The following is a 25,550-nucleotide window of genomic DNA, read 5'->3' as shown; positions in this document are numbered from 1 at the left end:
CCATGATAATTCTTCCATTGGTCTCTGTTGGTTTCTGCTGGAGAACCTCATCTAATAAACTCATTGTCCTATTTGCCAGTTGAAACCAAGTGAAATTTTTCAACTAGGGATTTCTACTCAGGTAGATAGGAGCTTAAGAAATTGAAATAAATAATGAAGCAGCAGTTGTCCTGTGTCTCCCTTTAATGAAAGATGCTGGTTACTCACTGTTGCTATGTCCTTTTTTACAGACTTCTTGTTTTACTTGGCTTATTTAGAATACCTTGTCCAATTTGGAAGAACATTTTATTAATGGGTGGAGGGGATGAGGATTTAGAACACAGTTCCACTTCAGATTTTTTTTTTTAGGGTTTTTTAATTTGCATATGGCAATGCTAAGCTGAGTTGATCAGACTCAAGCATAGGCCTCTCTTCAAGTGTTAATTACTCATGTCAAACCAGCCCTTAGCTACACTGAGGGCTTGGCTACACTTAGAAATGTGCAGCGCTGGGAGTTACAGCTGTGGTCGTACAGCTGTGTAGGAACAGCACTGCAGTGTGGCCACACTGACAGCTACCAGCGCTGCAGTGTGGCCACATTTGCAGCACTGTTGGGAGTGGTGCATTGTGGGCAGCTATCCCAGCATTCAAGTGGCTGCAAGCTATCCCAGCATTCAAGTGCTTTTCAAAAGAGGGGGGTGGGGTGGAGTGTGACAGGGAGCGTGGGGGAGACAGAGAGTGGATTTTTGGAGCAGACACTGTGACAGCTCCCTGCCTTGCAAATTCTGGCCATTTCCCCCACCCCTCTCTCAATCACTCTTCAATGCAAAAAGGCTTCAGACCAGAGTAAGCATGCTTCTCCGACAGACCCTCCCTCCCGCCCCCCCCCGTGGTGTTTCTCTCCTCAAGCAAACACTAGCAGCTGTTCTCAGCTCCTTGCCTGCATTCTAAGACTAGAGATACACAACAGCTACCTTCAATCATTTTAAAAGTTTTGACCTTCCCCACTCCTCTCTTATTCACTAAATGCAAATTATGCATTCCTAAATACCTTCAGACCACATAAGCAGCTGCTAACACAGACTCCCCTTCCCCTCAAACAAACAGCTGTGAACATTCCAAAGCAATTTCCCCTTCCTCCGTCGCTCGCTCGCTGAGACAAGAGCAGCTGTGTTTGTTTTTTAGAGCTGGTCATTCAGCCGTTTTGTTTGTTGTGGACAGGAATTCTGGATACCTCTTAATACCTGGGCCAATAAACAGCGCTGTTGGTGTCCACACTGAATGGAAGGCTTGCCAATTTTCGCTCATCCAGCGCTGAATCGCTACACTCCATCAGGACAAGTGGACAGCCAGCGCTGCAGCCAGGGAGTTGCAGCGCTGGCTGGGCTTTGTAAGTGTGTACACAGAGTGAGTTGCAGCGCTGTAACCCCTTCACCAGCACTGCAACTCTCCAGTGTAGCCAAGCCCTTACTCATTTATAGAGCCTGTGATTTGATGGAAATCCTATCCAAGCATGGTGTTTTTTCCCCACAATAACTTCGTAGTAGCTTTTCTAGTGACAGAAGGAGAGAAAAAGGTGCATTAAGAACAAGCCTGTGGGAGAGAAGCAGAGTTTTCTTTTGGTATCTGTTTAAAACAGCTGGAATATCTGCTTTAGAATACACCTCTGTCATCTAGTTAGGCTCTGATTCAGTAAAAGATCACTATTCAGGAAAACACTTAAGTACATGCTTAAGATAGGTATCTTAAGGATGTGATGTCAGTCCTTTCCTGAATACTATACTATATAGTATAGCCCAATGCAGGATTACAACTCCTCCCACTCATCAAACCATCAATTACAAAGCATATTCCCAAAGAAAAAAGTTCTACAAGTTCAATGCTAGAATGTTGGTGTGTGTTTGTGGGTAATATCTTGCTCAATTATTTAACATAAGGTACAAACTAAATACTGAATCTTTCACTAAGAGAATATTTTTCAAATTAGTCCCAGAATGTCCTGAGATACTGTGCTTCTACTTTTCTTTAGCCTTCAGCTTCTCCAAACGGTCTGAATTCTTTCATTCACATGTGAATGAAAGGCCAGTTGTGTCAACAATTCTGTCCCATTACACCTGATGTTAGTGGTTTGAATGTAGTAATTATTCACCTCCAAGATGAAGAAAAAATCAATAATAGCAGCTTTTCAGGTCTATAAAACCATTGAAAGTTGTAAGTTCAGGTTACAGGATGAATCATTACCAAAGGGAAAGAAGCTTCAAAATGTTAATTTGTTAATTGAAATGATTGGAATGACAGCAAAGTCATGCTATTAACTATTTACAGGAAAATTAAGCAGTCAAAAGCTGTGGCAGCTGAGTTTGGTTTGGATAAATACAATTTATCCAAATCTTATCTGAGCTTCTTGATTCTACAACACTGGATAAGAAAACCCGTGAGAAAAGACTGTTTTGTGAGATTACCAGTACCTTCTCTTCCATTTGGGTCCCTTTCTAAATTAATCATTTTCTTAGTATTTTGGCTTTATCACTTTTCCCACTCTGAACCACACAGTGCAGAGGAAAGCAAAACTCTAAACAGAGAGCTAAAAAGAATATTTTTTAAAAAAGCCATTAAATGGCTTTGAATGTCACTAAGGTTCTGTTTTAATTTCTCTTCATCCATACCCGTTTGCATAGGTAAACTATTAATAGCCTCCAATCGCATCAGCTTTAATGCTAGGAGGATCTCAAAAGTTGCAGATTGGTTAAATATCCAAAAGTTCAGATGTTTGTACAATGCTTATCCAAATATACTGGAATCGCCTCCTGGAAAAAAAGGGCTGGAATAGCAAAAGGATAGATTGTATCTGGCCCCAGCATGGGTGAGAAGAGGGAAGACCTAAAGATCCTTCTCTGGATGCACATCTTGCACAAAGGCTAGATACAATAACATCCCAGTGCTTAGCAACTTCTCCCCCTAGTGCTCCTGGGTTCAAATATACCTGAGGCTAGGGATGTGATGATGCTATAACCCCACCTCTCACACTACACAGGGGAAAGCAGGCGACATCGTACAAAGCAATACTACCTCCCCCTAAATGGTACATGCATTCTGAGAGACAAGGGGGGGCAAGGGACTATCTTTTATTTGCACAACTTCTGTTGGTGAGTGAGACAAAATGTTAGAGTGCAATAACAGATCTCAGCCACCTTGCCTGTCTAATATCCTGGGACGGACTCAGCTACAGCTACACTACCTATATGCATTCTGAGGAACAAGCCCTCAGAGCTCTATGTTGGATGGTGTTGCACTGCACTGCCCCCAGCACAACTAGCACACCTTAACAACACAATCTGACTATAAAGAACCCGCACAGATCCTTCATCCCTGTTAAATGGCCACAGTCTGGATTTGATCCTATACTCCTCATACAGAATCTTAGCCAAACAAGATACCATTTGCAAGTCAGCATCAAAATTCCCTCCTCTTCCCCCCCACCCTGACTTACAGGTAACTTCTGTTATCCTACACTAGTTAAGGTACTGCTTACTGTTAAGATGGACTATCCCTTCTGTCTATTCAAGGCCATAAATAGCAGTACACAACCAGATGGCTATACCAATCCAGGTGAAATAAAGCCTCCCCATGCTCCTAAATCTGCCAACAGAGATTCTTATTGTTGCACCTTTTCTTTTGCTACAATACAAAGCTGAGAGTTGGAAATAGTGGCAGGTCACTTGCCTGCACTGTGAAATGGGTGTCAGCAATGGGAGCAGATGAACCAGTGCTGAAGACCATTTAATTGCACGTGTAGTCAGGAACAAACCTCATTCTTCACTGATTCAGAGCACAGGAGTCTCTCTTGTAGCAGGTATGTCTACACCGACATGTTTTGTCACTGGTGCAGCTCTACTAGTGGTAGCAATTGCTAAGGCTGAAGTGAAGAGAGGATTTGAGCATTTTTATCAGTGTCATATAACCCTGTTCAGGACAAGGATAAACAACATGAATGATAAAAATTCCTGAAAGTTGCCACTGCTGAGGCCACTGGTGATGAATTACTGTCCTGAACTTCCTAGTAAAGATGAAGGTTTTTTGAAGTGGTGTTGATAACAGTTTGGCCATGTCAAACATAGCCAATATCAGACAACAGGTACCAAACGTGCTAGTATAGGCAAGAATTATTAAAGGTAAGAAATTACTTTTTTGATTTTTTTACAGTATGAAAACATCCTGCAGACTTCTTTATTTTGTCCTTTTCAACATCTGTTAACTCAGATTCCACTTACAGAAATGTTTCTTTCATCTTCTCTCTTCTTTTCATCTGTACCTCTTTTGATTTTATCTCACACTTAGCCTTCTCATCTGCAGTGTCTCTCTTCTTGTCAGCTTCGCTGCTCTCCCCCATCTCTCAGTTGTGTTCTTTTTCCTGACCACAGCTCTGCCTCTTCTTTCCTCTTCCCAACCCCATCACAACCAATCATTTTTGCTGCTTCCTTTTGAGAGGAAAATAAAGTTTCGCCCCCTTTGGACTCCTCTAAACCCAATATTTTAAAGTGAATGACAAAAAAAAAAAAAAAAGCTTTAGAAGCTTAGTCAGATTTGATTGTGGTAACATGGCATTACCTAGCAATGCCATATACCTAACAGTTCCTTTCTTCTGCAAAATGAAAGCCTTCTGTATTATCAATTTTGTCAGAGTAGCTTAAAGTCACAAAGAGGAAGACTATTCTAAAAAGGACACTTTCATGTTGCAGCTTAGAAATAGTGGGAAAACTGTCACCTCAGGGATCCTAAGTGCATTTTTAAAACTAATAGAAAGGTCAACTACGTGATTTTTTTTAATGTTTAAGAACATAAGATCATAAGAATGACCATACTGGATCAGATCAAAAGTTGATCCAGCCCCGTATCTTGTTTTCCAACAGTGGCCAATGCCAGGTGCCCCAAAAGGAATGAACAGAACAGATAATCATCAAGTGATCCATCCCCTGTCGCTCATTCCCAACTGGTGGCGAACAGAGGCTAGGGACACGATCCCTGCCCATCTTGGCTAATAGCCATTGATGTACCTATCCTCCATGAACTTATCTAGTTCTTTTTTGAACATTGTTATAGTGTTGGGCTTCACTACATCCTCTGGCAAGGAGTTCCACAAGTTGACTGCATTGTGTGAAAAAATACTTCCTTTTGTTTGGTTTAAACTTGCTACTTGCTAATTTCATTTGGTGACCCCTAGTTTGTGGGTTATGAGAGAGTAAATAACACTTATTTACTTTCCCCACACCAGTCATGATTTTATAGATCTCAATCATATCCCCCTTACTCATCTCTTTTCCAAGCTGAAAGGTCTCAGTCTTATTAATCTCTCCTCATATGAAGCCATTCCATACCCCTAATCATTTTTGTTTCCCTTTTCTTAACCTTTTCCAATTGCAATATATCTTTTTTGAGATGGGGAGACCACATCTGCATGCAGTATTCAAGACGTGGGCGTACCACAGATTTATAGAGAGAGGCAATATGATCTTTTCTGCTTCTTATCTATCCCTTCCTTAATGGCTCCCAACATTCTGTTTGCCTTTTTCACTGCTGTTGCACATTGATTGGATGTTTTCAGAGAACTATTCACAATGACTCCAAGATCTCTTTCTTGACTGGTAACAGTCAATTTAGATCCCATCATTTTATATGTATCATTGGAACTATGGTTTATTTATCATCATTGAATTTCATCTGCAATTTTGTTGTCCCATCACCCAGTTTTGTGAAATCCTTTTGTAGCTCTTCACAGTCTGCTTGGGATTTAACTATCTTGACTAGTTTTGCATCATTTGTAAATTTTGCCACCTCACAGTTTACCCTTTTTTTCAGATCATTTATGAATATGTTGAATAAGATTGGTTCCAGTACAGACCCCTGGGGGACACCACTATTTATCTCTCTCCATTCCGAAAACTGACCATTTATTCCTACCTTTGTTTCCTATCTTTTAACCAGTTACCAATCCATGAGAGAACCTTCCCTCTTATCTCGTGACAGCATACTTTGCTTAAGAGCATTTTAGTGAGGGACCTTGTCAAAAGCTTTTTGAAAATCTAAATACACTATATCCATTACAGCCCCCTTATCCATATGCTTCTTGACCCCCTCAAATAATTCTAGTAGATTGGTGAAGCATGATTTCCCTTTACTGCTGACTTTTCCCCAACAAATTATATTCATCTATGTGTCTAACAATTTTTTTCTTTACTACAGGTTTCAAACAGTTTGCCCAGTACTGATCTCAGGGCTGCAATTGCTGGGATGACCTCTGGAACTCTTTTTAAAAATTGGCATCACATTAGCTATCCTCCAGTCATTTGGTACAGAAGAGGATTTAAATGATAGGTTACAGACTAGAGTTAATAGTTCTGCAATTTCACATTTGAGTTCCTTCAGAACTCTTAGGTGAATACCATCTGGTCCTGGTGACTTATTTCTATTTCGTTTATCAATTTGTTCCAGAACTTCCTCTAATGACACCTCAATCTGGGACAGTTCCTCAGATTGTCACCTAAAAAAAATATATCACTCAGGTTTGGTAATCTCCCTCACATGCTCAGCCATTAAGACCGATGGAAAGAATGCATTTAGTTTCTCTGCAATGGCCTTATCCTTGAGTGCTCCTTTAGCATCTTGATTGTCCAGTGGCCTCACTGGTTGTTTAGCAGGGTTTCTGCTTCCGATGTATTTAAACAAATTTGCTATTACTTTTTGAGTCTTTGGCTAACTGTTCTTCAGATTGTTTTTTGGCCTTCCTAATTATATTTTTACACTTCATTTATCAGAGTTTATGCTCCTTTCTGTTTTCCTCACTAGGATTTAACTTCCAGTTTTTAAAAGGATGCCTTTTTGCCTCTCACTACTTCTTTTACTTTGTTGTTTAGCCATGGTAGCACTTTTGGTTCTTTATGTGTTTTTTTAATTTGAGGTATACCTTTACGTTGAGCCCCTATTATGGGGTCTTTAAAATGTTTCCATGCAGCTTGCAGGGATTTCACTTTTTGCACTGTACCTTTTCATTTCTGTTTCACTAACTTCCTCATTTTTGTGCAGTCCCCTTTTCTGAAATTAAATGCTATCATGTTGGGCTGCTGTGGTGTTTTCCCTGACACAGGGATGTTAAATATAATTATATTCGTCACTATTAGCAAGTGGTCCAGCTATATTCACCTCTTGGACCAGATCTTGTGCTCCACTTCGGATTAAACCAAGAATTTTCACTCCTCTTGTGGGTTCCAGGATTAGCTACATCCTGTCCTAAGGTGAGATGTACCTAGTCAATATGGGGATAGTTGAAATCCCCCATTATTCAGTTTTTTATTTTTATAGCCTCTATAATCTCTCTGAGAATGTCACAGTCACTATAACCATCATGGTGAGGTGGTTGGTAATATATCCCTACCGCTATATTCTCATTATTAGGAGTATGGAATTGCTATCCATAGAGATTCTATGGTACTGTTTGGTTCATTTAAGATTTTTACGTCATTTGATTCTACACTTTCTTTCACATATAGTGCCACTCCCCCACCAGCACGACCTGTCCCGTCCTTCTAATATATTTTATACCCTGGTATTACTGTCCTCATTCCACCAAGTTTCTGTGATGCCTATTATATAAATACACTTTTAATATGAGGCACCCTGGTTCACCCATCTTATTATTTAGACTTCTAACATTTATATACAAGCATTTTAAAAACTTGTCACTTTTTAGCTGCCTGCCATTACATGATGTAATTGAATGGGCCTCTTTAATTTGACTGTTTCTCATCAGATCCTACCCGTATTTTATCATCTTCCATCCTCTCCTTCTTACTAGGATATAGACAATCTCCACTAATAGATTGTCCCCTAAGAGATGTTTCTGTCTGAATCACATGCTCCTCCACACTGGTCATCTTTACCCCAGCCCTTAACATTAAAAAGGTCATACAGCAGTTTTTAAACTAAGTGCCAGCAATCTGTTGCCATTTTGGTTTAGGTGGAGCCCCTCCTTCCTGTATAGGCTCCCCCTTTTCCCAAAAGTTTCCCCAGTTCCTAATAAATCTAAACCTCTGCTACCTACACCATGATTTCTTCCACTCATTGAGACCCTGCAGTTCTGCCTGTCCAACCAGCCATGCGCGTGGAACTAGAAGAATTTCAGAGAATGACACCATGGAGATCCTGAACTTCAATCTCTTATCTAGCAGCCTAAACTTGGCCTTCAAGACCTCTCTTCTATCCTTCCTGATGTCATCAGTACCTATAAGTACCATGAGCACCAGCTCCTCCCAGGCACTAAACATAAGTCTATCTAGATGTTTTGAGAGAACCACAACCTTTGCACCAGGCAGGCAAGTCACCATGCAGTTCCCCTGGTCATTGCAAACCCAGCTATATGTTGTTAATGATTGAATCATCCATTACTAATACCTGTCTTTTCCCAATAACTGGAGTTCCCTACCCTTGAGAGGTATCCTCAGTTCGAAAGGATACCATGACATCTTCTGGAAGGAGAGTCCCAACTATGGGATCATTCCCTCTGCTCCAGTTGGATGTTCTCCATCCCTAAGACTTTCATCCTCGTCAACAACACAGAGGCTGTCAGACTGGGGGTGGGACCATTCTACTGTGTCCTGGAAAGTCTCTCCTTTGTACCTCTCTGTGTCCCTTAACTCCTCCAGTTCATCCACTCTGGTCTCCAAAGTTGGTACACAGTCTCTGAGAACCATATATGTCACCTGCCCATAGGACATCATACATGCTGCACTGGGTGCAATAAACTGAATAGCCCCCACTCTGTTGCTGGACTTCTGCCTGCATTATCTCTTTTTACTCCTGCAGCAACTTTCTTTGTTGAGGTTTTGATCTCTTTGATCCCACAAACACACTAGAGACAACAAACTTACCTCAAGGGTCACATAATCGCGCCTTTTAAACCTGGAGAACTCCCTCACAAAACTCCCCTGTTAGCGGCTCCTGTTCTATGTAACGCTGTGATCTCCAGGCCTATTGTATTCTTATATATTACATAAAAAAACACAGTATGGTTGATGTATATAGTCTTGCACAGAGTCAAAGTGAATATTCAATTTTCAAGTTGCTAGGGAAAAAAAGTTTTGCTAGTCACTATATTGGAGACACTGAGGAGATTATTGTTTTCATAAGTACACGGCAGACAGATAAATATATAAACTAAATACATATAGTAGATAAAGCCCGTGGTACTCCCCACATGTAGTGGCATTAGTATCATTAGATATGCTAATTTTGTACAATTAACCTTTTATAATTGCTTTAAAGACCTTGTCTAACTGGGCAGAGTGTTACCGCATTGATGGAGACTAAAACCAGAGGCAAGCTTTCAGAAAATTAATTATACTTGCAATATTCAATACATATTTTCCTAGTGGTGTTTATGCCACCATCTCATTTAATTATTTAAAAAAAACATTTCTATTGTGAAGAATTCCCACCAGGAAACCCTGTTTCTGCCTGCTTTGTTCTCTAGTCCCTATTATTCAAGATAATTTTGGTAATAGAAAATCATCATTCATTCAAAGTAAAATCTTTGTTTTTATTCTCTCTTCTCAGTTAGAGCTAAGAAATGCAATCAAATATCCCTTGCAAGAAAGGGGAAGACAATAAATAAAAACAGAAAGCAGTTTATATTTGTGTATTGAAATTATGGAACCATTTGCAAATTTTGTGCTTCATTGCCCAACATATGCTGATGCAGAGAAAATGGGTTATCACAGATATTAACCCAGTAATAAGTTGCAGAGAAACTGGCCCAGTGACAGAATGCTAGATGAATCAGTTGAAAAAGATAAAAACATTGTGTACTGATAAGAAACCAAAGAGGTGTGAAACTATATTGGGCAGATCAGGGACTTATGTAGTGGTAATTTATTCTCTTTGATCCAAAAGGAAATAGAGTTATTGAAGAAAGTCAGGCTAGGGAATTACTTCGTGTAATTCCACAATACATCCGACCCTAACCAGTAATTAGGCCACTAAGAGAAAGTTAAGAACCACACCTGCCCTGACAACTATAGAACATGATTCCGTATTCAGTCCTATATTGGTAAAATTAAATTACGACTTCCAGGAAGCTCAAGATTTTCTAACATCATTACTGCTACATAGTCCCATCAGTGGATGCTACATTCAGACAAGCAGTATAATTCAATCAAATAAAAAAAACAAAAAACACCTGTAACAAACATGCATATTCTTAACTTTATACACTGAGTGGTCCTTAAGCTTCCAGGGCTTACATACAGTGTGTGGTATAGATAAGGACATGCATAAGTCTTTGCAGAGTCAGGGTGATAGATCATAGACTCCTTGGCACAGATAATGTGTGTCATCTTTTCCTGTTAATCAAAGCTTTCACCTGTTATCATCATTAACAGTTGGAATGTGGTAGTAGCTAGAGGACTTAACCAGATTGTGAGCCCACTGTGAGCTGGGCCCTAGGTAACAACAGTTCTGATCTAAAAAGCAATATAACCTGCAAAGCTAGATGCAATTTCATCACTAGGCAATATTTTCATGATTTTCAAGTCCATTTTTGGTATATTTTTGCTTGTTTAAGTGAAAGGCATTTTTCATATATTTTAAAACACCATTTGGGGAGAAGTCAGTGATGTTTCACTCTGAAGTTTGTGACAGTTTAAAAAGCAGCAAAATCACAAAACTTTGCATTGTAACAAATTCACATGAATCTTTAGCTTCATCTAAAAATGCTTTCAATGAAAAAAACTGACACAGATGCAGGTGAATGGGTTTGAATGAAACAACTCAAATGTCACCTAAGACTTGAAGGGAACCTTGAAATGAAGTCCAAAAAAGTTAGCCTAACTTATTTGCTTTCAACACAAAAGAACACAGGACATGTGTTCAAATAACAGAGAAGCTTATCAGCTCAGGATGAAAGGTTGCAAAGCCTAACAAAGATTTGGTGTCAGGTGTAGCACATTACATGGTTCTCTGCTGGAAGCGTAGACCTATGAGTACTAGGTAACCTATCTTTTATATACTTCATATAGCAGATGCTTATAATCTGTTTATCGACAAAGATTCTTTCGATAGCATAATTCCAAGGAGGGTAGGGGAAGCTCTTGTATATTAGACAAGAACATCTAGCCTGATGGAAAACTTAAATTTCTTTTTCAGGAGACAAAACTTCTTTCTCCTCCAAACAATGCTGACTAAAAGTGTAAGTAGATGAACTGTTTATTTTGTCTATTTATTAGCCCTTTTTATTACTTCTTTCTGGATGGAACTGTGAGGTGAAGTACACAGAAGCTACAAGAAAGGCAGGTCTTCTGCTATTTCTGGCCCAAATGAAAACAAAAAGAAACCTGACAGAATCACCAGTTTTTTAAGAATTTTTAGCTTAGGTCTGTAGACCCAAATCATCCCAGTAGTTGTATAAAGGGCCCCAATAGGGGATTTTTTTCCCAAATAAGGAAGAGAGCTAGTCAAATAATGGGAAAAAAGTATTCACAAAAATCCATTTGAATTCTGAATGGCCGTTTAGCTCATTCATGTTCTGATACCTTTTTGTTTGCTATTCATCATGATTTGCATGGATTAGTTTGCGTTTCCATGGATGTTTCAAAAATGAATTTGTTTGCATTCAAACAAGATTAATGCACTAGTTCAAGTGCAACTGGTTATTCAATCATCCAAATCAGGAAACAGAAGCAATACTATAATTTAGCTGACCTGTCATCTACCATACTCTGAACACCCTGGTTCCACCCCCAGAGCCCTCTCCTGCACTCCAAGCCCCTCGTACTTGGCCCCACTCCACAGCCTGCACCCCCAGCCAGAGCCCTCACCCCAACGCTTAGTCCCAGCCCGGAGCCCCCTCCTGCGCCCAAAACTCCTCATCCCTGGCCTCAATCCACAGTCTGTACCCACTCCCACACCCCAACTCCTGCCTCAGCCTCAAGTCCCCTCCCATACTTCAAACCCCTTGGCTCCACCTCCCAACCCAGCGCCTCCTCATGCACCCCAAATGCCTGATTTCTGGCCCCACCCCAGAGCCCACACCCCAGCTGAGCCAGCCTAGTGTAAATGAGTGAATGAGTGAAGGTGGGGTGAGCAAGTGACAGAGGGAGAAGGGTTGGAGTGAGTGGGGCAGAGTCTCAGAGGAGGGGGCAGGGCACAACAACAAATGCCACCTTAAATAAAATGGCCTCACTCCCACAGTTGCATCCCTAGGCAGAACCTCTGGTAACTCAGAGGGATTCCATTGTTATGGGTAACCTGCCATCCCTCCAGTGCCCAATCCTCTTGGACCATACCTCTAAGGATTTCCTTACTATAAAATGCCTGCATGGGTCTGGGAAACCCACCAACCTACTCCAGGAGGACAGGCCCGCTAACCGGCTAGGGATAATGGAGGGGGCCCACCAGAAGTGGGTCAGAGGCACCACATATTCGGCCAGCCACAACAAAACCCATCCTGTGACCTAAATTCCATGCACTCTGATCAACTAGCCTTACGGACCTGCAGAGTCTGTGGGGCAACTGAGTCCTCGAGTATTTCCACCACTGTTGAGACACAAGGTTTCAGAGTTGGTGGGGCATTGCCCGAGGATCCCTGCTGGCCAGCAGAGTGAGTTCCCAGAATCTGTCATCCTGAACTGAGAGTGCCTCGGCAACACCATTATCCACTTCTGGGACATGCACTGTATAAACAAAGATGTTGAACCACAGAGAGTGCAAAATGAAGGCCCTCACTAGTCTCATTACCCAAGCATCCTTAGTTGACTGTCTATTCACAAGAAGGAACCCCATGTTGGTTGCCCCACCAAAAACAGACTTTTTTGTTCTAAAAGTTTTCTCCTCAACTAGATACTGCCACTAGTATAGGAAAAACTCAGATAATACTCTGAGCAGCACAGCTTTCTGGCCACCTCTGTGCATAGCAATCACCTTGAAAGTAAACCCCAAACTTTATACCTCCTGTGGCACCAGATTGTACCTGCAGCTCAGGTCTTGAACAACCAGGCCAAACCCCCATTTAACTGTTCCAGAAATCTTCCCCACATTTTAAGTTTTCCTTCATTTTCCCTGACCATTCTGATAAAGCGATGGAGTTTTCACACTCCAGAGGAGGCATATGCCACACAAGCACAAAATGCCTGACCGGGAGCCACCACTCAGCATGCATAGTTCAGGTGCCCCATGACTACTAGTAGTTCCCTCAGAGTCATTGTCTTTTCCCCTTTGAGAGCCCATATCAGTGTCCTGACCAATTCCAACTTCTCTGAAGGTAACCTAGAAAGATCAAACTGAGTCCAATTGAATGCTCAGATGTGTTAAACTTCGGGCAGGGCCTTCCTTTTTTCTGAGGCAAGAGGGATCCTGAGGCATTCAGCTAGGTTCTAAAATGCCTGGAGCACGTACTTACCGTTGCCTGTCCCTAATCTTCCCGCTAATATCCTAGGACCAACACGGCTACAACTACACCTAAGCTTCCTGCATATAACAAGACATTGAAATTGTGCACGAGGATGTCCTGTATCACACAGTGCACTATAGCCCATTCCAACATGGAGCTGCATCTTTCGAAAGCAGCACATGACACAGAGAAGCCAGGGCATGGCTGTATCAAAATACTGTGAGCCTTCAAACTGAAATACAAGCAAGTTAAAGTCCCTGGGATGCACTGGAAGCAATCAGAAGGCAGACAATGTCACATTTTTGCCAACAGCGTCCTAAGGCCACATTCCCTAACTATGACTACTGCAGTATCAAATGACAAGTGTCTTACTGAACACAGCTGGGGGGCAATATAATCATTTTTACCAATGAGGCCCAGGGGTAAAGGCAGGTGATGGACACACATGTACATTTCTCCTTCGCCTTCTTCATTAAGCATACTTGGGTGACCTGTGCAATTCTGGCATTGGAAAGTATTGGAAGGGACCTGCCTCTCTCCTTGCTGCCACCTCCAAGATGATCTCTACCCTTTCTCTATTTTCAAAGCTTTCAGTGGACTTCAAGTTCTCTGCCTAAGATTGGCACCTCATGCCCTCATATTGGATTTGAAAACCGGCCAAAAATCCATTCCACAAATAAGATGGGTCTTTTCTGCTGAGGTAGTCCAACAACAAATTGCATATCCCTGTATTGTAATTGGAGAAGGAGCCTTTTCCATGATTATTGCTCCTCCCTGAACCATCTCCTGAAACATTACGACCTTGCTGACTGCTTTTCCTAGAGCCCTGTTGGAACTGCCTTTGGACCCCATAACAAGAAATTGCATTGTGCTACCCTTCGCACCCACATCCTATAGCAGAGTTTGGCCTACCTTGGCTACGAAAACATTTCCCATTATTAATGCAAAGTACACATTGGTTTTTATATCTGTATTTTGAAAAGTAGGTTTTGGCACTGGCAACCTGCTGCCTGCGAATGCCAGCTGGGCAGGGCGTTAAAGAGTTATACCTCCAGTCAAAGTTCCTGGTCTATTATACCAGGATAAATCAGTCTCCTTTCTCCCCTCTGCCTAAATTCTCTGTCATACCTTAACCATGCTACCCCTCCATATGTAGCATAAGCCCCTACTATTAAGTCCTCATACCTGAGGACGGAAATATATCTGTTGGAGAGCCTCAGGCAAATTATACTCACATAAATGCAAAAGGCTTGGGATGAGCTGAAGAGTTTGAGCCACCTTAGGTCTATGCGGTTTGTCATCTTTTTTTTTTCCTTTATGCAATTTTCCCCCACCTCTCAGTGCTCTTCCTGGAACAGCAAGGTAAATAAATCTACATATTCCCTTTCTAAACTTTTCCTTAAGACCTTTAGACTGAGTATTCCTGACTGGGCAATTAGATCACATAAGCTTTAGGGCTGGTATCTGCTGTGCCTCCTGCTTCAGTTTTGTTAGGAATGATACCACCTGGCAAAGTGGGGAGCTCCCTAATTCCTCCATTTATTCCAGTGCTTAATTACCCTGCCAGGATGTTTTTCCTAATGTCCATCCTAAACCACTCTTGCTGCAATTTAAGCCCTTTGCTTCTTGTCTTATCCTCAGAGGTTAGGGAGAATATTTTTTTCTTCCTCCTCACAACAATCTTTTATGCACTTGAAAACTGTTATGTCCCCTCTCAGTCTTCTCTTCTCCAGACTAAACATACATTTTCCCCCCAATCTTCCCTCATAGGTCATGTGGTCCTTACTGACCTTAAGAGAAGGAATAATAACTACCTCTACCATTTAGGTACCTTCCCTTTGGTTCACAATTCATTTATTATGTTCAACAATCTGGCTTAACCTTCATCCCAAAGTGCTTTATAATATGTCACATATGAGTTGCAATGCATGTGTTCTGCTTGGTTTGAGCTTCTCTATTGCATCTTGTAGCTTATGTATGAGAAAGTTCTTTTTGAAGCCAGGGTACTCAGTTTAGTATGTGTACACAGTTTTAGATTCTCATTCCTCCTGAATAATGCATATGGTGTGTTTGGCAATCCTCATCTTTGTACATGAACATGCCAGCCTTGGCCATAATATTCAATCAGAATATTCACACACACAGTCATCTAATGCCTCTACAACTCCTTTTTTTAGGATACTGGTGTCCTTTAGATCACAAGTCTTACTCTCTTCTTGATTTGAGTCAGTGTCATCCATTTTCCTCTGAAAATCCAGTTTTTGCCAAGTCTCTTCCCCAAACTTTCATCAACATTCAGCTATTTTAACTGCAATCTCTTTTGAGACATTGTGCCATTTTCATCTGGCCTCTGTCTTTGGGGTTCCATTCAACCTCAAAGCAAACCTGATTTCTCTCCTTAACATTTTTGATGCCAGCATAATTTCAATGTGGGACCTTCTTCCTCTTGGGATGCTCTTGTTATTTCTAATTTCTGAACATAATCCTCAAGGATTGTGTTTCACAGGTGCCTGAAAAATAATATTGAGAAGTATGTCTGTGAAATAGGACCAGTTAGCCTTACAAAAGTTCCATTCCCTATTTATCACCTGAGAACTCACTATCATCCTATTCCAACGAGTACATGTCCATGATCAATTTCAACACCAGACAGAACATTCCATGTGTAGCTCATGGACTTGGTTTCTGCTCATCTGAGTTGCATTTAATACCAACTGTGTGCCATATGCTTTTGACTTATATGTCATGGTGCCATCATTCAAGAAAAACCAAATTGCTGTCAGCAGTAAAGTCATAAAGCAAAATTCCATTCAAATCAATCCTTCTGTTCCCCCACAGTTTGCTTTTGGCATCAAAATCTCTTTAGATAATGGTTTGGTTGCAGTTTCCCAATACTATCAGAAAATTCTCATTATCAATTGGACTGTCACCCCAGAACCACAACAAGGTGGGGATGGTCTTCAATTGCAAAATGAGTATACTTTATTCTTCACTTCAAGTTCTCAACAGTCGTGTTATGTGGTTGTTTGTCATTGCCATCTTTCATCAAGAAGTTACTGCATTTTAATAGCAGAGGTTGCAATTCATGTCTATCTGTTGCTTTATCAATTTCTTAAGTTTATATGGTGCTTTGAGATGACGTGCTATATAAATATAAGATATTCCAATAATTTAAATAAAACAAAATGGGAAATGTCCAAATGTGACACAGAAAATAACTTGCATTTACTCATTTTACATTTCCACAAGTTATTGCTGTATTAGGTAAGTCGCGTGAGTGGGTGGGTGGTGGATATCAGGGGAACAAAGGCTGCACTTACTTGATGTTTGATAAGAAGCTCTTTCAAATGTTAATTCTTTTCGGTCAAATCGAAAGGCTGCAAAGGTCAGTGTTGATACAGTATTAGCAACTGACTTCTATTCTTCATATTTTAACAGCTGTGATTCTGTAACTCTTACTCTAGTGATACATTGTCCATAGGGTACATAAAACGCCCCCTCAATGACATGAAAATACACTTCTACAGAAGTTCTATTATAGTGTGATGTAAGTTTCATTTCAGTCAAGAGTATGTTGTGTTTCTTATGAGAGAACAGGTAACAGCACTGCAACACTCACTTCACAGTACACATGCTGCACCGTCAGTGAGGAGAATTCAGAACTCTAAGGGGAAAAGTTATATGTTACTGGGAATCCAACTGGAATGCAAAATCCTCTTCTGCAGTTGAGCTTTGTCTGTTGGTCCTTCCCTTGTTTATTTTGCCTCATTCCTTTTTTCCAGGAGGACAGGTAAGGACAATGCTGTGGACACATGACAGATACGCATCTGGAAATAATTTTGTAAAAGTGAAATACCTTTAGGAGCTGAACAAAACTGCATGCCACTGAGCTGTAACATCTAATTATCAGCAGAGGCACAAACTGTACTAAAATGGCCAGCTTTTGTATAATGCTGCTTTATGCATTGCCTCTGTTAAGATGTCCGCTTGTCAAGTACTTAAAAGCTGATGGATGCCTCCATTCATCAGTCATCTGAAAGAAATATTCCTTTGGAAGCAAAGGATTAGTCTGGGGTTTTGAAAACACAATACTGAGGGCGGGGAGGGAACACAGCAATTGTGTCTCTTTGCAGGAAACAGAACTCACACAGAAACTGACTTCTGGTTAGGTATCTGACTAACGCAGATAAAGATTCCACGTTTTGGTTCAGATGTTCCTTTCCATCAATACTAAAAATTCTCCACCCCATCAATCTTTGTTTGCATATTTCTTCTGCCCTTTGGAAGGATTGCTTTCCCTCCCTTCCTTCATTCTTTGTAAGCTTCAGTTTCAAATTATCAGCCAAGTCAAAGGTGCATTTGAAGCTTCCAGAAGAAAATATGTATAACATTATTTATTAAGTATCAGAGGGGTAGCCGTGTTAGTCTGGATCTGTAAAAGCAGCAGAGAATCCTGTGGCACCTTATAGACTAACAGACGTTTTGGAGCGTGAGCTTTCGTGGGTGAATACCCACTTCGTCAGACGCAGTGGGTATTCACCCACGAAAGCTCACGCTCCAAAACGTCTGTTAGTCTATAAGGTGCCACAGGATTCTCTGCTGCTATTATTTATTAAATAACTGTCAGTTAATCATGACAACACAAATAACATATCCCTAGACTGATATGACAACCATTTTCTTATTTTCCTTTTGAAGAACAAGGAGCGAGAATTGCTTCTCTTCAAAGACCCTGCGCTAAAAAAGTGACAATGATCTGAACTTAGTGGTCAACTAGTAGCAGAAATCAATGGGAAACTCTGCAGAATAAAATAATTCGCTCTCACCACAGCTGTTTCTACATCAACAAGCAGCAGCATTATCCTGCAGCAGCATCTTTTGGTATAACCACATCCCTTTTCAAGCTCACCCTTTTGTTCCTTTATAATTTTTATTTTAAATTCAAAACATTCTGTAGCCTTCTATCCTCCTTAAAAAAAATCAATTGCTACCCTTTGAAAGACAGTTCACTTAATTAAAAGGATTAAACATCTGACACTCTGGTCAATATAGTGAAGTCCTCTTAGAACGTTCAGTTGTGAGGGCTAGAGTCCATTTCTTTCTTTAATAGGGTTATTATTGTATTAGGTGTGTTTTAAGGCGTGAATATATACTTAATGAAAATTGTAAAAGTCTTATTTCCAACTACCAAAAAAATTAGTTCCATCTTACAGCTGAGTTACAGGATTGTTCAGCATGCATTTTATAGAAGGGACTGCTGTGACATAAGCAAATGTACTGGTACCTATCAACCTGCCAAAGGCCGAATGTGGGGCCCAATTTGTGATAATGACCCAATATGGTGTATGAGGGGAAGAGAATATATGTGAGCACAAGTTAAAATATTGTGGGGTTCTTCCTTTAGTGGAAATGATTAACTTCAGTTTCAGGATTCTGCATTTCCAATATAAATAGTTTTAACATGAAATGTGAGGGGACTGGAGGACTAAATCTGTCAACATCCTTGGAAATGAAATGAACATTTGAGATGTAGAAATATACCTCTCTCAATATAAAAGCCTCTATTTAAAAAACAGAAACAGATCCAAAATATATTGGTGTGACAGAGCCCCTGACCTTCTCCTCTTGTCCTATTCCTCTCCTTTTTTATTGTACTTAAAGGATGAAAGGGGGGGGGGAATAACTAATTAACTTTCCTCCCTCATCCCAGGTTAGCAGAGTCAAAGACAAAAAACACCCCATGAAGGTGATCTGAAATTAAATAATATCTAGGTCTTTGTAACCAAAACCTCAATAAAAAGCCCAGAACTTCATAATCATGTTCAGTAACTTCAAAAGAAGATGACAAGAAAAGACTGCTTCAGTCAGACCCAGATAAAAACATATTATCAAAGGAGAAACACAGAATCTGGCCTCAGACCAAACTGGAACCTAGGATTAAGAGTAAATTAAATCTGATCAAATTGTTAAAATAGTCATATTGGCAACATTTGCATGCTCCATGAGAGGTTCTATGGGGAGCAAGCCGTGCTCTTGATTAGTTTCGGGATGGGAGGAGGATTTAACTCCCTTAAATTCTAGCCTGCTTGTAGTGTACATTTGACACATTTCTGCTAAACTACCTAAAAACACAGGGTATTTGCAGACACTATTCCTCTGTAGAGTAGAGCTGTCACTACTTTTCACGGGCTGCATGTTCTTCTTCAGCATAAAAAAGAAATGCAAAGGAATTCTTTATATTGAAACATATCCAAGAAACCTGAAGAGCATTTTGTGATGCAGCCATTACCCCCCTCTTTGTGACTGAAGGAGCAGGAACCAGGGCAATAAATATGCTACCAATACATTCCAGAGCTATATAATGCTACCAGCATCCCACGGCCTCGTGAGCTCTACCACGTGAATGCAAACAATTCCACTCTGTGGAAACAGTGGAATCCAGGACAGATGCTCTCAATATTTCCTTAGACAAATATCATATAGCGATTGCAATCTTTTTTAATTCTTCTGTGGTAAACTCCTACCACCAGAATATATTTGTGGATATTATTTGGCCTTCTGCAATTATTAAGGGGTATATTCCCACCTGCCCCTTTAGGTCCTCTTTAAGCTGCTATAGCTACATGGACAGATCATAAATACCTTGAATCCAACTCAGGAACTGAACAAGGTTCTTCCTGAGAGTCTAGGCATAAGGGGCATGCCAAGGAATAACTGGATGCTACTACAGGGATTTTGCTTAGCACTGCCACCCAGAGATGCCGCCCAGAGATGCTTGGATGCCACAACTATGGCTGGGGGGCATTTCAGTCCCTAGCGCAGCCCCAAACTGGGAGAGCACACAGATGGCTTAAAGCCACTTTAGCCCTCACCCAGCCATAGCGAGCTGAAAGTGTTGTGCTCTGCCTCCCTGAGGCACAACAACAAAAATCCCACCATGCATGACCAACACATTATAAGTCAGTACAGCAGTGGATGACATTAAGTTGCAGTGATATTTTTGACATATCAGCTATAGATTTTGAAGGCAATATATGACAAATTGCCCCCCAGCTGATTTATTTCATTCTCCCCTGACTATCTACACCTCCATATCACTCTTCAGTAGAAATAACCATAATAGAACTTTGTACCTTTTATCTGAAGCATCTTTTAGGCAAAAATCACAAAGTCCTTTGCCAACAATTAATCATCAGAACACTCCAATGAGGGGAGATGAATATTTAGATCTCATCAAATGCATACAAAAATTCAGGAAATAAATTGTTTTGGCTCCCCCTTCCTGATATTGGTTGAATTTCCATGTTGATAAACATTTTTATGGCATTCTCTACTAAATACGATTATTATTTTCATTTTACATACGGGGAAACAAAAACATGTAAGAAGGCAAGTCGTTTGCCCTAAGGTCGAGTCAAGGGCACTGCAAAAAAATAACTTTATGCCCTCTTCTATAAATGGGGTCAGCCCTTTGCAAGTCAACACAACCTGCTATGGATATTATCTATTGGTAACCTCCACTTTCCCAATGGTTTCAATTTCCTAGAACTTTGTAGTATTGGACTTTAAAGCCACAATATTTGTATAAAAAGAAAAAAAAAGGTGAGCAGAAAACAAATAAGGTGGATAAAGTTGCATAATAAGATATTTTATGATACAGTTCTACAAATGTATTACTTCCACGTATGTGATGTATAATATACATATAATATACATATTGCTAAAACCCAAGACAAGTTTAAATTACAATAAATGAAGAAATTAACAGGAGAGAAACAGCTCAGCCTACAGAGGAAGGCAGCAGATTGACGACTTAACCTGTAACAGGGAAGTTTAATTTTCTCACAGCATCTTACCTTTTCTGTAAGCTATTATTTCAGAAGTGTGTATCAACTATAGCCTAAGTTTTGGCCTTGGGGTAAAACTAGGAGAAAGTGCTATATTTCCAAATCGTTGTGAGATGTAAAGGGAGAGAACGGAGTACAAATGTACAAGAGCATAGAGCTGCCCAGAGCTCAATATGTGTAACACTTCGGAATGCACACTCTGTTCACACTGAAGCCCGTTTAAATGGATAAAAGAGAGGGTTGAGTGGCAGTTGCACATATACATTATAAATTTTCATCAGGGGGAAACAACATAGGCAGCTTCTAATACTACTGGGCAAATGTAAACTAATCAAAGTATCAAATAAGTTAGAAAGACTCTGTGAAACAGAGAAAAACTGATTTAACTGCAGAAACACACCCAATTTATGGGAAGGGACTTAGAGAGAGGCAGTTTTCTTATGCATCTGTAACCCTTCTGCCCCTCTGAGTTGACAGCAACAAGGGCCGGGTTCAGTATCCAGGGGTTCTGTTTCAGTAACACAATACATAACCGGCTCGAGCCCCCACCCAGTGACCTGGGACACTTACATACCACACCCTCCTGGGCGCCTCTAGGAGGCAAATATCCTCTGCAAAGCACAAATGGAGTCCGAGTGTACGAAACCTTTTAATAAAGAGATACAATTGCATACCTTTGGAGAACACCAAACAACAGAGTTACAACAACCATAACAAAACCCACACCCAAGTAACATTTGGCAATGCTTTCGCATTAGGGTTTAGAGTCCAATCACTCAAGTCAACACCAAAGTCTCTGTCATGCACCCAGAATTCAAGAGTTTATTTGTAGAGTCCCTCCCCACCGCCTGGTAACAGGGCAACTTAAGTGGTCCAGGGCCAACTGCCCTGCATCTCCATGGGTTCTGCTTCCGCCTTCTCCACGAACTGCTCCGCCTTACCAGCCACTCCACTCTGCTCCTCCAGCCGTCCTCACAAACTGCTCCCTCCATCAGCTGCCCCGTGAGCTGCTCCAGTTGTCCCTGCAAACTGCTTGGCTCCGCCCACTCCGTGGGCCACTCCACCCGTTCCACAGCTACTCCTCTCTGCCAGCCGCTCCACTCCACCAGCTGTCCCGTGGTCCGCTCCAGCCATCTCCACAAATTGCTCCACTCCACCAGCTGCTCTGTTCTTCAGTATAGCTTCAGGCTCCCCCACTAGTTAGCACAGTACTCAGTGCTCCCAGCTCAGTAATTTCAGCTCTTTTGTGATTTCAACTCTTAGTGATCTCAGCTCATAGTAGGGGAGCCCCAGTGCTAGTGCACCATTTGCCCAAAGTGAGTTCGGCTCAGTAACCTGTATCTAGATTCTTAAGGGAATCAAAAATCAACTCTGACATTCCACAGTGGAGAGAGGAGGGGTGGAACTGGTGCATCTGGCTCCACAAGGAGACTGTACCACCAGGCACAGATACCTGTCCCCAACCTCTCTCAATTCAGTGGATTTTGGAACCCATGTCCCTTGTCTAGCAAGTACCACCCAACTGAGGTTGAGTCATTTCTGTCACAAAGCAGTCCCACAGCTCCCCATTCACACAATCAGGGTGACAAACTTTTTTTTCCTCCTGCCCCAGTAACAAAGAAATTGGGGATCCCAGAGCTGTTAAAATCACCATCCCAAACTGCTGTGGGCTTATGCTAAGTTGGGGGAGTGGATGCCAATGCAAATCTTTCCACACCCTTTGAGATTCTTGACATTCTTTCCACACTCCCTACACATCTAATGTTCATGCATAAGGATTTGTGCAACAGTAGAATTAAAAGGTCTAAAGCCCATGGCAGGCTGGGTTTATCTAGCAGAATATGTGATTAGGGTGGCACATAGCAGAGCATGTGAGCAAATAACAAGTCAGAGACAACTCCAGTTTCCAAGCTGTTGAAAACAGAACATGTTTGAATGTTAGTTAAAGGGAGATCTTACTTGCCCCCTTTCAAGATGTGTCCTAACAACAAATTATGAAATTTAGACATGGGAAAAATCACTTTGATGGATCTGTGTTTTGTGGGTCCAGTGCCTAAGGCAGCTATCTAGTGGCAAGTGAGTGTTATTTTAGTATCCCTATGCATGCAAAAGTTTAATACGCCATGAAGATAGATATCATTCATCCCATATAAATTTAAGTTTCAATGAAAGCAAGATGAGAAATGTGCTAATACATGGGCAATACGTAGCATAATTAAGTAGCGATCACCATTCTCTTCTCCTAGTGTTCTTCTAGTATTGCTCAGCATTCCTTCAAGCACATTCTTTAGTGGTTCCATCTTTTCATTCCCCCCTTTTGGTGGTAAATCTCAAGACTCTATCATTGTTCTCCTCCTCTAAAGTTAAGAGAAACTGTATTTTGGGTCAAAGAATTAAAAGCCCCAGGGAACTACTTGTTGGGTCAAAGTATTTCAAGCCACCTTCTGGAGGTGAAAACAACAGAACTTGAAAAGTATGCAGATGAATAAATGTGAAGCCAGTTCTGCCAGTGAATTAGCTGTCTTGCGCAAGATGATTACCTCCAGAGGTTCTTGTTTCTTAAAAACCGTAAGAACTTAAATGCAAAGAAGTTTACATTAATCTAATATTAAAAATTTAGCTCTCAAAAGGCATGTTTCTAGTAGGGATACTCATGTTTACTAATTAAAAGTTCACTTTCCATGAATATTCTCCAAATTTCTCTTAAAATTCATGCTTTTTGCAAATACATCTGCCAGCAACTCATTCACTAGAACATCTGTGGATGGTGAGCACATAAGGAATGCAAACAATATAAGCCAATTCAATTTGAAATTCAAATGAATATTTATGGAAAATGTAATGCTGAAAATATAATGCTGAATTTGCCCAGCTCTACTAAAGAGTCAGGTAATTCTAAGTTTGCCTCTGACAATAGTGCATGAGAGAGACATTTCCTGTTCTTTTTTATGTATAAACCATTTAATGTCACTGTTCCTGTACTTTTTATGGCAATACTAAGATGTGCAAGTTAAAGCTGCTTGGGCAACTTCGACTTTTAAAAGTTTCTTCATTTATGGGCTTGATTTTACAACCAAAACAGTTTAATTATAATAGTAGTCAATACCGAATCACCGTATTTATTGGTAGAGAGTCATTATCATTTGTTTAAATTTGTCCTTGTATTATAGTAGTACCTGGAGAGTTACCAGCTGAGATGAGAACCCAATTGTGCTTGGGGTTGTACATATGTATAACAAGAGAGAGTCCCTGATCATTAAGTCTTACAGCCTAGAAGGCCAAGTTAAACAAATGTGGGAGAAGGGAAATACTAATGAACCCACTGTACAAATGGGGAACTGAGACACAGAAATTTTGGAGTAGGTTTTCAAAAGAGCTCAAGGCCAGGTATTTGAGGGCCCAGCATCTGCAAGCAGGGACTGATTTTAAAAATCAGCTCAATATCCATTAGCTCCCACTGTTAAAAATACAGCCAGATTTTCAGAAGATTTCATAACCAATGCGATTGAAAAGTCTGTCAACTTATTTGATGCCTAATTAGGAGTCAAGAAACTCTAGTCACAACTATGGACGCTATCTACTTTTTAAAATCTTTCCATAATTGACTCACCCAGGAAGTCCCTGGCAGACCTGGGAACTGAACTTAGATCTCATGAGTTACAGTCCAGTGTCTAATTTTGAAAATCATTCTTTTCATCTATTGAGAATAACTGATTTTGGCTTTTTGGACAAAAATTAGGGCTGAAGGACAATCACACCCACACATACTAGTCGTGCAGGATGCATTATCCAGAAATGGGAGAGCAAAAAATTTAAAAAAGCAAAGTTACTTCAGCATTTTTTAATCTATGTACCCCATTTTTATTTGGATTCAATTTGCCTTCATAAGAACGGGGATAGGAGAGTGCTATTTCTTGTTTGTTTGTTTGTTTCTTCCTCCCTAAGAGATGTGCTAAATGGCAAGGAAATATAGAACACACTGGAGAGTTTGAACACCTCTAATTCATCACCCTGGTGTACACTAAATCTATTCCACAAACAGGTTTATTTCTTTTATCAAACAAGATTTCGCCTAATAAATGGCCTGGATATAAAATGGTGAGCATGTAGTGAGTGATGTTATTGGGGCTGTTACTTGGCACAGTGATGAAAAATCCAAGAGAAGCAGCATTTTATAAATAAGTGCTTTGTAGAGAAATTGGTTGGTTTTTTTTTTTAAACCACATACTGTATTTTAAAATTTGCAAGTGAAAGTAGTGTTACCAGAGAGACTTACAACATTTTTTTGA

The sequence above is a fragment of the Chelonoidis abingdonii genome, chromosome 6, assembly GCF_003597395.2.
Source record: "Chelonoidis abingdonii isolate Lonesome George chromosome 6, CheloAbing_2.0, whole genome shotgun sequence".
Lineage (NCBI taxonomy): Eukaryota > Metazoa > Chordata > Testudines > Testudinidae > Chelonoidis > Chelonoidis abingdonii.
The sequence above is the reverse complement of the archived record's forward strand: the minus strand, read 5'-3'. Positions refer to the sequence as shown.